Source organism: Gracilinanus agilis, chromosome 2, assembly GCF_016433145.1.
Source record: "Gracilinanus agilis isolate LMUSP501 chromosome 2, AgileGrace, whole genome shotgun sequence".
In the NCBI taxonomy this organism is placed as follows: Eukaryota; Metazoa; Chordata; class Mammalia; order Didelphimorphia; family Didelphidae; genus Gracilinanus; species Gracilinanus agilis.
Window position 1 is genome coordinate 667,740,646 of NC_058131.1, and position 9,080 is coordinate 667,749,725.

Consider the following 9,080-nt stretch of genomic DNA (forward strand, 5'->3'; position numbering starts at 1 on the left):
GGATCATTGATATATGGCCCAATTGAGAGAAGACTGCAGCACATACACACACACACATACACCCATCTGCATTCACACTGACATATGTAGCCTTATTCTGGGGCACTAAAATTCCATTGTAGAAAAGCCAAAATATTTTCATTGCTTCTTGTTTCTTCAACTCCCTCTTCCCAAACCATTAAAAAATAATATGCTAATGGAAAAGGTGGAAATTAAGTAAAAATATCAAAATTAAGTAATTTTTTTAATTAAGCATAAGTAAGTTTCAAAGAACACTTTGAGGAGACTATATGTTTTGCCAGAGTAACAAACAGCAGATATGTCTATTTTGAGTAGTTTTTTTTGGGGGGGGTCAGGCTCGTCAAATCATAATAAAGGCATCCCAGTCTCAGCTATAATAGACAGCGGAATAATTCTCTAACTATATAGATCATGGAGGATGATGAGGGTCTGGTTATTAATAGTAATGGGCAATCATTGTTTTGCTGGATAGAAATGTTTCATTTTTTTTTTATTTTGTTGGTCTAGATTTTTTTCTTTTGGCATTCACTCTTCTGTGAATACCATCCCAGAACTCCCCCAACACCCGCCATTAAAACAGAGCCCACCCACCAACATGAGCTTTTGGCCTAATAGAAGACATCTGGCCCCAACAACTTGATGCCCTGTTTAGGAGCACAAATTAACCAGCAACTGGCCAGGACATCACTCAAGTCAAGCAGGAAGTTGTAACCTACTTCTTGGCCAAAATCCCATTATAGCATTAATTGAGGGACTCCCCGAGAAGTAAAGCTCAGCATCTAGAGCTAGAGTGACCAAGGCAAGGGAGAGAAGGGTCTTCAACTTGCTTATAAATGGAGGACTTGCTGTGTGTAAACACCATCCAAGCCCTTGGGCCAAATTCTACCCAAAGGATGATGCATCTCCCTAGAGAACTAATCAAGGACAGTAACAGGGTTATCATCTAAGAGACCTGAGAAGCAGAAGAGTTTTCTACAATCCTATTTTTATAGATGAAATTTGGGTTAAATGACCACTAAAGGTGGCTTTAAGGAGGCAAAGTAGTTTTTTTTTTATAAATTCTTTATTTTTTTATTTTTTAATCCCTTAACTTCTGTGTATTGACTTATAGGTGGAAGATTGGTAAGGGTGGGCAATGGGGGTCAAGTGACTTGCCCAGGGTCACACAGCTGGGAAGCATCTGAGGCCGGGTTTGAACCCAGGACCTCCTGTCTCTAGGCCTGGCTCTTAATCCACTGAGCTACCCAGCTGCCCCCAAGGCAAAGTAGTTTTAAAAAAAAGGAGAGCTTACCAGTTTATGTATAAAAATCAGAGAGGCAGTTCTGTACACTTTGGTATGACCATCGGTTAGGACGTACCGTTACATGCCTATGAGTCTCCCATCTCTTTTATCTGTCAAAGTCTCTTCCAGCTCCTTCCTCCTCTGGACTTCCCTTTCCATAGTCAATCAGGAAGCATTAGAGGGAGGACTTGGGATTCAAAATAGGAAGACCCCCACGGATTCCCTTGTAAATCTCGGACCCTCTGGGGTATGTTGAGAACGATAGCTATTAAGCAAAAAGGAGTAAGTCATAACATTACCTAAAAAACAGGGAAATATGTGTAGGATGTGAACATCACTGCCCATGTCTTACCCTCTCAGATGGCCTGACAATATTCCTGCTGCTGGCATTTTGGGGCCAAAGATGGCATTTTGGAAAAATAAGTCCCTTAGCTCAGAAAGCAGAGCATTTCCAAGGGTGAGCACACCTGGTGGTACACCGGTGCCCTGAATTACCAGCACATCTTCTAATCATTTTTCTTGTTAAAACCCCTCCAGCCTCATTTTTCTTTCTTCACTTAGAGGGTTAAGAATTATCGGAGACATAGAAAATGGCTGCTCTTGATACTAGTGAGGCCTTCTCTATAACTAGATCCTTCAGGAAAAAACAAATTAATCAACAGCCAGCTGAAGTGGCTTTAATGATTGCATTCTGCATACAATCAGCTTTCCCCTTTTCAAGGGCCATCAATATGTCAAGGGAAGACATATCTGAAGGATATAGCTCTTAACACCAAGGTTATCTATTCTCCACAAGGCTCTCCCTCCTTACTGGGCTGAGCCTTTGCACTGCCTGTGTCTAACATTTTCATCAACTCCGCAATCAATCAAGGTAATAATGTTGTGCAAAAAATCAATTAACAACGCAATTAAACTTTCCTTATTATCTCAAAGGGCTGAAATAATACCTAAAGGGAAGATAGACTCACTGAACGCAGGCATCCATAATCCAATGTGAAAGTGAATTATGAGGTTAGACAGATGCAGCCACGAGCCTGGTGCTGTTATTTTCCAGGGGCTATATCTCATCCAGGCAGTGTATCAGTCAGCACCAATCCCATACCCTAAAATTCCAAATTACTTTTAAGAAATATATGATGTACAATATCCATTTCATATTCTCTTTAAAAGATAACCTCTCCCCCCACCAAAAAAAAAATTGGAAGAGCAGTATTATTCAAAGACAAAATGATCTTTCAGTGAGAACATAAAATATAAAAGCAATAATAACATTTACATCTGTATACCACCCATCTCTGTAAATGCAGGTCATCTATTATACATAAACTACGGTATGGAAGAAGCACCGGATGTGGCACAACATTTGAAACCCAAATGCTGAAGTGTGCAAATCCTTATGGTCTGGGGCATCCACCTGTCCAAGGCTGCCCGTACACAGTAGCACTGGGAACAACGGAAGGGTTACTCATTTAAAATAAGATCGAGTGACTATATTATTTAGCAATTACATTCAACTTTCTGTGAAACACTATCCTTAGGTACTGAGCATTTATAGTGCATAAAAAAGGGAAGACTATTAACCTCTTGTTGATGTGATGACTGTCCTTGAAATTTCATTAGGAAATAAGAGACTGAGGAAAAGGAGGGGGAAAGGTACCCCCACGACACCCATGAGAGTGGGGCCAAAATCTCGGAGGACCATCGGTCTTGAATGATGGGAAGTCTTTGGAGATCAGAGGGGATAGAGAAAAGGAGGGGGAAGAGAAGCAACCACAGAATGAGTGAAAACTAATATATAGGTACATCCTCCTAATTTTAAGAGGGAAATTGCCAGTGAGTAAGTATACAGCAATCACAAACAGAAATATGGTTCTGGATAAGTGGGAAAACCCTTAACAGAAATAGCAGACATATCTTCCTTCCAGTCCTGTTTCTCCATCCTTGCCACAAGAACCTTTTGGATGTATCATGGCAAAATTAGATGGCTTGCCATTCCTCAAGAATAAAAATACACTAAGTAGGAAGGACTGATTTAGGAAGGCACAGATCCAAGTCTAGGTCTAGGAAAATTGAGAATTAGTTTATCTCCCTCATTAAAATAGAAATACCTTGTGAATAAGGATGATTTCATTTACTGACTTTGTATCCCCATGCTAGAGCTATGCCTGAAATGTAGAAAATGCAAAATAAATGCTTGTTGATTGATTGATTGATTGATTTATAGGAGGGAGTCAGTGACAAGGTCCTGAACATGTGAAGGAGATACACTATAATTCTGGCCATTCTTTCCTGTATGGTACTCAAAGAGATCTCCAGGAAGACCCAGACTGTCTCCTGGCAAGGTGTGCTTCAGCACAGACCACCTGGTGTCTTATGGATGAAGATCCATAGACACATAAACATAGCCCAGTTTCATAATTAATTCCTGTTTTGCACATTGTTCATTTGGACCAACAACCCATCTTTTCAAGCCAACTTTCCTTCCCTTGGTTTTGTTTCTATTCCATGCCTTGCAGTCAGTCGGGGGCAAGCCACAAATGCAGAATCAAGTGAATAAATAAAACAAGGCAAATCTAACTAAAGCTCAGTCCACCATTTCTAGAACAAAACCACCCCCTCAAAACCCAACCTCCAAGCTCCACGCACTTCTATCTTTTGTTTTGTTTTGTCTTCTAGACTTTCAATGGGAACAAAGTTGGGCCAGGTTTCCTGAATTCCATTCCTCTCAGAACCTGAAGGAACATAATTAATATGTTTCCATTTTCAATGTCTATATTGTGTGTGTATCAACTGGAACTGTTCCTGCTGTGCATTTGATTCCACTGACGCTGGGGTGGGGCGGGTTTTAAATGATGTGCGAGCACTTCTGTTCTTTCTACGCTCTGGTTTATGTGTTATTCATGACTCGCATTACAGACATGGCTGATACACAGATGTAAATGTTATTAAATCTTTTGTATTTTAGAGGCTTTGTGAAAGGCTCCTTTGTTTTCAAATAATTCTTTTAACCACCGAAAATAACCAGCAATACATGACAATGTCTTGGGATTCTTTCTTTCCCTTTTTTTTTCCCACCAAGCTTTGTGATGAAGAGATTTCTTCCTCTGTTGCTATCTCTTCATCAAAATAAAAATGTAGAATGACTTGGCAGACAGGAGAGTTACATCTGTACAGTCATGCTCAAAAAAAGTCCTTCTTGTGTACTTATGTGTGTGTGTCTCAAAAAAAGCATTATACCAAATCAGAACCCAAAGTTACTTGACTTCTGATTGCCTGTCAAAAAGGCAAGTTCCCCTACTATAATTTTAGTGGCTTACACTATTTTTAACCCATCTTGCCTTGGCCCCATCATAGTCACACTTTCCAGGATTTCAAACCAAGCAGAGCTGAGGAAAAAGCTCTTTACTCAGACCCAGATAAATTGGGTTGTGCCCATTGATCCTCTACCAATACCTAACATCAGAATGCTTTCCTGTGCAGTAACAAACACAATGGTTTCTTGAAAGTTAGACCAGGGCAAGCACAACCTCTGAGACCTACCCAGGTCAGGAAGGTTGTGAATACAGGCTGTGAAGGAGATGGGATGTCAATTGTGCAAGGAATAGTCTAGCTAAGTTAGGAGAGCCATATCATCTAAGGTTAGGTCACTAGAGGATGAATGTTTTTGGCCACAGTGACTCATGAAGTCTATTTTTAATAGTGGTAGGATAATAATAATAATAATGGTGACAGTGTAGTCTAGTAGAGAGAGCTGAGAATGGGGCAAGGAAACCCTGAGTTTAAGGGTTAACTCTGACAAAATAATGACTGAAAGACACAGGGTAAGTTATAACTTTTAAGAATCTCAGAGAAACCTATAAGACTATAAATTGCAGAACAGACACCTATCTAAATTGTTGGATGGGATTTCCATACTGGGAGTAACCTATCTTGATGAAATAGCAGGTCTATATTACTATTACTACTACTACTACTACTACTACTACTACTAATAATAATAATAATAATACTATTACTACTACTACTAAATGGGGATCAGATGAGATAATTTACATAAAATATCTTGCAAACTTCAAAGTGATATATTAATGTCAAGTTCTTACAGTTATTAATGTCAAGTTGTTACTATTATTACTATGATTATTAGTTAATTGTTGATTATTATTAATATTGTTTATATTTATTATTAATAAGGTTATTATTAATGACAAAAGGTATTAATAAGTCCTATTAATAGTAGTGACACCATATGAGCAATAACAACAGTATTAATAGTATTAATAGCCTTTAACAATATTAGAGTTGTTTACAAGTGCTACTATTCATAACAATAACCCAATATTTATAGAATATTTAAAGTTTTGCATACTTTAATTCATTTGACCCTAACAAGTGTGGGAGATAAGAGCTATTGTTATTCTTATCACCAAACTGAGGCTCAAATCCACACATATGACTTGCCCAGAGGCAAATGTCTAATAGATACTCAACATTCAGGTTTTCTGATTCAGTGGAGGAGTGATGCTTTGGATCAATGGACAGAACACAACCACAACAATGAAAACATAAATCTTTTCTGTGCTAAATACATTGCTCCCACATTTTTCTTTATTGATTTAAAATTATGAAAATCCCCTAAAGGTGAACAGTACCATTTGCATAAATACAACAGATTGACTAAGATGGACAAAAAGTCTTCTTTCTGGGCTCTGTTTAGGACCTCTCTTTTTCTTAAAGGGCTCTCTCTACAAGCAAAAAAGAACCATGAGTCCCTCCACAATTGCAGGTAATTGGTGTTTCTAGACATAATCTGGCTTACCTGGCTAAGGATTAATTGGATATGGAAAGTAAGTTGAATATTTGCGTGGCACTGATCTGTGCTGCCAAATGAAGGTAAGTCTTTAGCAAAAGGCAAACTTGGGAAATTGAACAATTGGTTAAGATAGCATCTGGAGAAAAGGATTTAGATTTCTGGGAAATTATTTAAAATATATTCATGATGGGCCAGAGATAGAGTACAATCTAACAAGGAGTAGTCCAATATCTTGAGCATGGTCTGGCAAATCTTTTCAAGAAAGCTTTAATATGAACTGAAGGATAGGTAGAAAGCTGCCCAGGTGGCTCTGCCAAGCCAGATATTGGGGAAATATCAGCTACAACACACAAAAATATCATTTGTTTTTGAAAGGTCAGTATTTCACAAAAGGTAATGCCTAACTGGGCAAGTCACTTGACCTCATTGCCCACCCTTACCAATCTTCCACCTATGAGACAATATACCAAAGTACAAGGGTTTATTAAAAAAAAAAGTAATGCCTAAGAAGGCCTCTGTGAATTCCAAAATTAATATCCAATATTCTAAGTATTATATTTCATAATAACTAACATAAAAAAGCCACCTTCCTCAGCCCCGCAAAAGAGAAAAAGAGGAAGAGGAAGCACTTATAGCAAATTATATACAAAATGTGATCACAAATATGGTGGAGAGATTAAAAGGAATTCTGGGAAATGCTAAGGAATTCTGGGGTACGTAGTTTGAAGGTACAAAATCTCCACCTATACACCTCCAGATAAAACCCATATTCTCAGATGCCTATATGATAGAATTATGTCAATGCCCAATTTACATGATGACTTATGTGAATCAAGTTGATGCCAACCCATAGAGTTGAAATGATATAAAAAGAATGAGAGTGTGTCAAATGTCACAGAAGTCATGATTAGCAAATATTCAAGATTAAACCATCAGGTTTAAGGATCAGTGTCAGTGGGGTTTTTCCCCATGTTTGGCAGCCCTTTATTACTTCACAAGTGATGAACATGCCACAAGGCTGGAACAAAGTCCTCTCAGAGATAAACCAACTGTGCCAAGAAGACAGAGCTAGAGGTCTTTACTGGGGAAAGAATAGCAAGTAGAAATGCAGCAGCAACCAGAGCCAGCCTCAGTTCTTGAATTCTCAAATGACTGGATTTTGACCCTGTGAGAGGTCTTGAGTGAAAAAGCAGATGGGGGATGCTTGCATCTCCTGCTGGGAGCAGCTGAGTCTAAGCACCTGAACTGTGTCCAAGAACTCTTGTGTTCACAGAATTCAGACAGACTGGTTAAGGGCTGCTTAGGTCTGGGAGGAAGTAGTATAGAGCCCATGTGGTAGCATTCATATTATTTTCATCCCTTTGTTAATATGGGTCATGAGTAAGGGTGGGTATACAGGTAATCATGCTTGTGTGATCAACTGCATTACACTGTGCTCTTGGGAGTTAGAGTCCATTGAACCCCTGAACTAATGAAAAAGGGCATTTCTGGTCATTTTCTTGAACTAAAAAAATGTTTTTTGATTCAAGTAGGAACCATGGCTCTATGGGAGAGTTAAAGAGATGGTTCACATTCCACCTTCCTCATGATATGTGATTTTGCTGCCATTTCTCTGACAAAACCATGCCTACCCTTATCCTCCAACACTGCCTCATTCGGCTTGTTCCCTCCCCTGGATAAGTTCCCAACTTCCACACTTCTGCCTTAAGAAGAAGTCCCCCCGCGGGGGAGTTATACAGTAACAGACCAGAAGCTGAACATGTGCCATCTAGAAAACTCTCGTCACTCTCAGAATATAGACTTTTTATGCCATGTATCCAATTAGTTGCCAAATCTTGTGGTTTAGATCTGAAGATTTTTCCCATTAGTCCTCTCCATGGTACCCACAAAGATGCCACCCTTGCCACTTGTCACAAGGGCTATTATAATAGCCTCTCAATGGATTTGTCTGCCTCAATTGTTTTCTTTTCTGACCACATCACTTCCCTATCAACAAATTCCAGTAGCTTCCTTATTATCTCTAAGATCTAATAAGACTTCATTTTCTTTTTCTCATCCTGTTTTCAAGGTCTATTATTACATAAGTTCTATAATGTACATGTTATGGATGTGGGCTCTAATTTTCTTCCTATGAGGTACAATATTTTTAAAAATGGAGATCAGAACTGCCATTGAAGGAAACACAAGAAGCAAAGAGCATTTGGGGGAAGAACAGTGAGACACAGATCAAAAACTGCACAGAGAATGATATGACAGTAATATCAACTATCCACATATCTGTTGAAGCCCCCATCCCATCCCTTTCTGCCTCTCTCTGGTCTGTCTCTCTCTATGTCTGACTGTCTTTCCCAAAACACAGAATATATAATAATTTCTTCATTCCTATTAAGAATAATTTAATTATTCAAGAGGTGGAAGCATTAATAAAGGGAACCAGTATCCGAGACCTAACTGTGCAGTAAGGAGGAATTGGGTGCCAAAGAAATGATGAGTATCTTAGGGGAAAGTAAAAATTCCACCTTAGAATTTGTGGTAAAGAAAGATGGAGAAGCCAAACAAGGCTTGACATGTTCCCTAGATTTGGGAAGAGAGAAATTCAAGTACTCTGAGAAAAAGTCAATTGGATTCCAAGGTACAGAATTTCATAAGAGAAGCTGGGCCATGAGGAATGTCATGCTTTCAATGATTATTCTGAAGATAAGAATTATTCCAATAAAGAATAAAGGGGGTAACTATATATATAATATAATTATATATTATTATGAATAATAATATAAATATATAATATAATCATATTGTGTTTTATAGTATTAATATATCAACATAAAATAAATATATAAATATATAATTTCTTATAAATATAATTCATCAATTGACTTTGTTTTTAAGATAAGTAAATAATAATAATAGTTGACTTCACATAATGCTTAGATTTAAAATAAATAATTATATATATATATATAT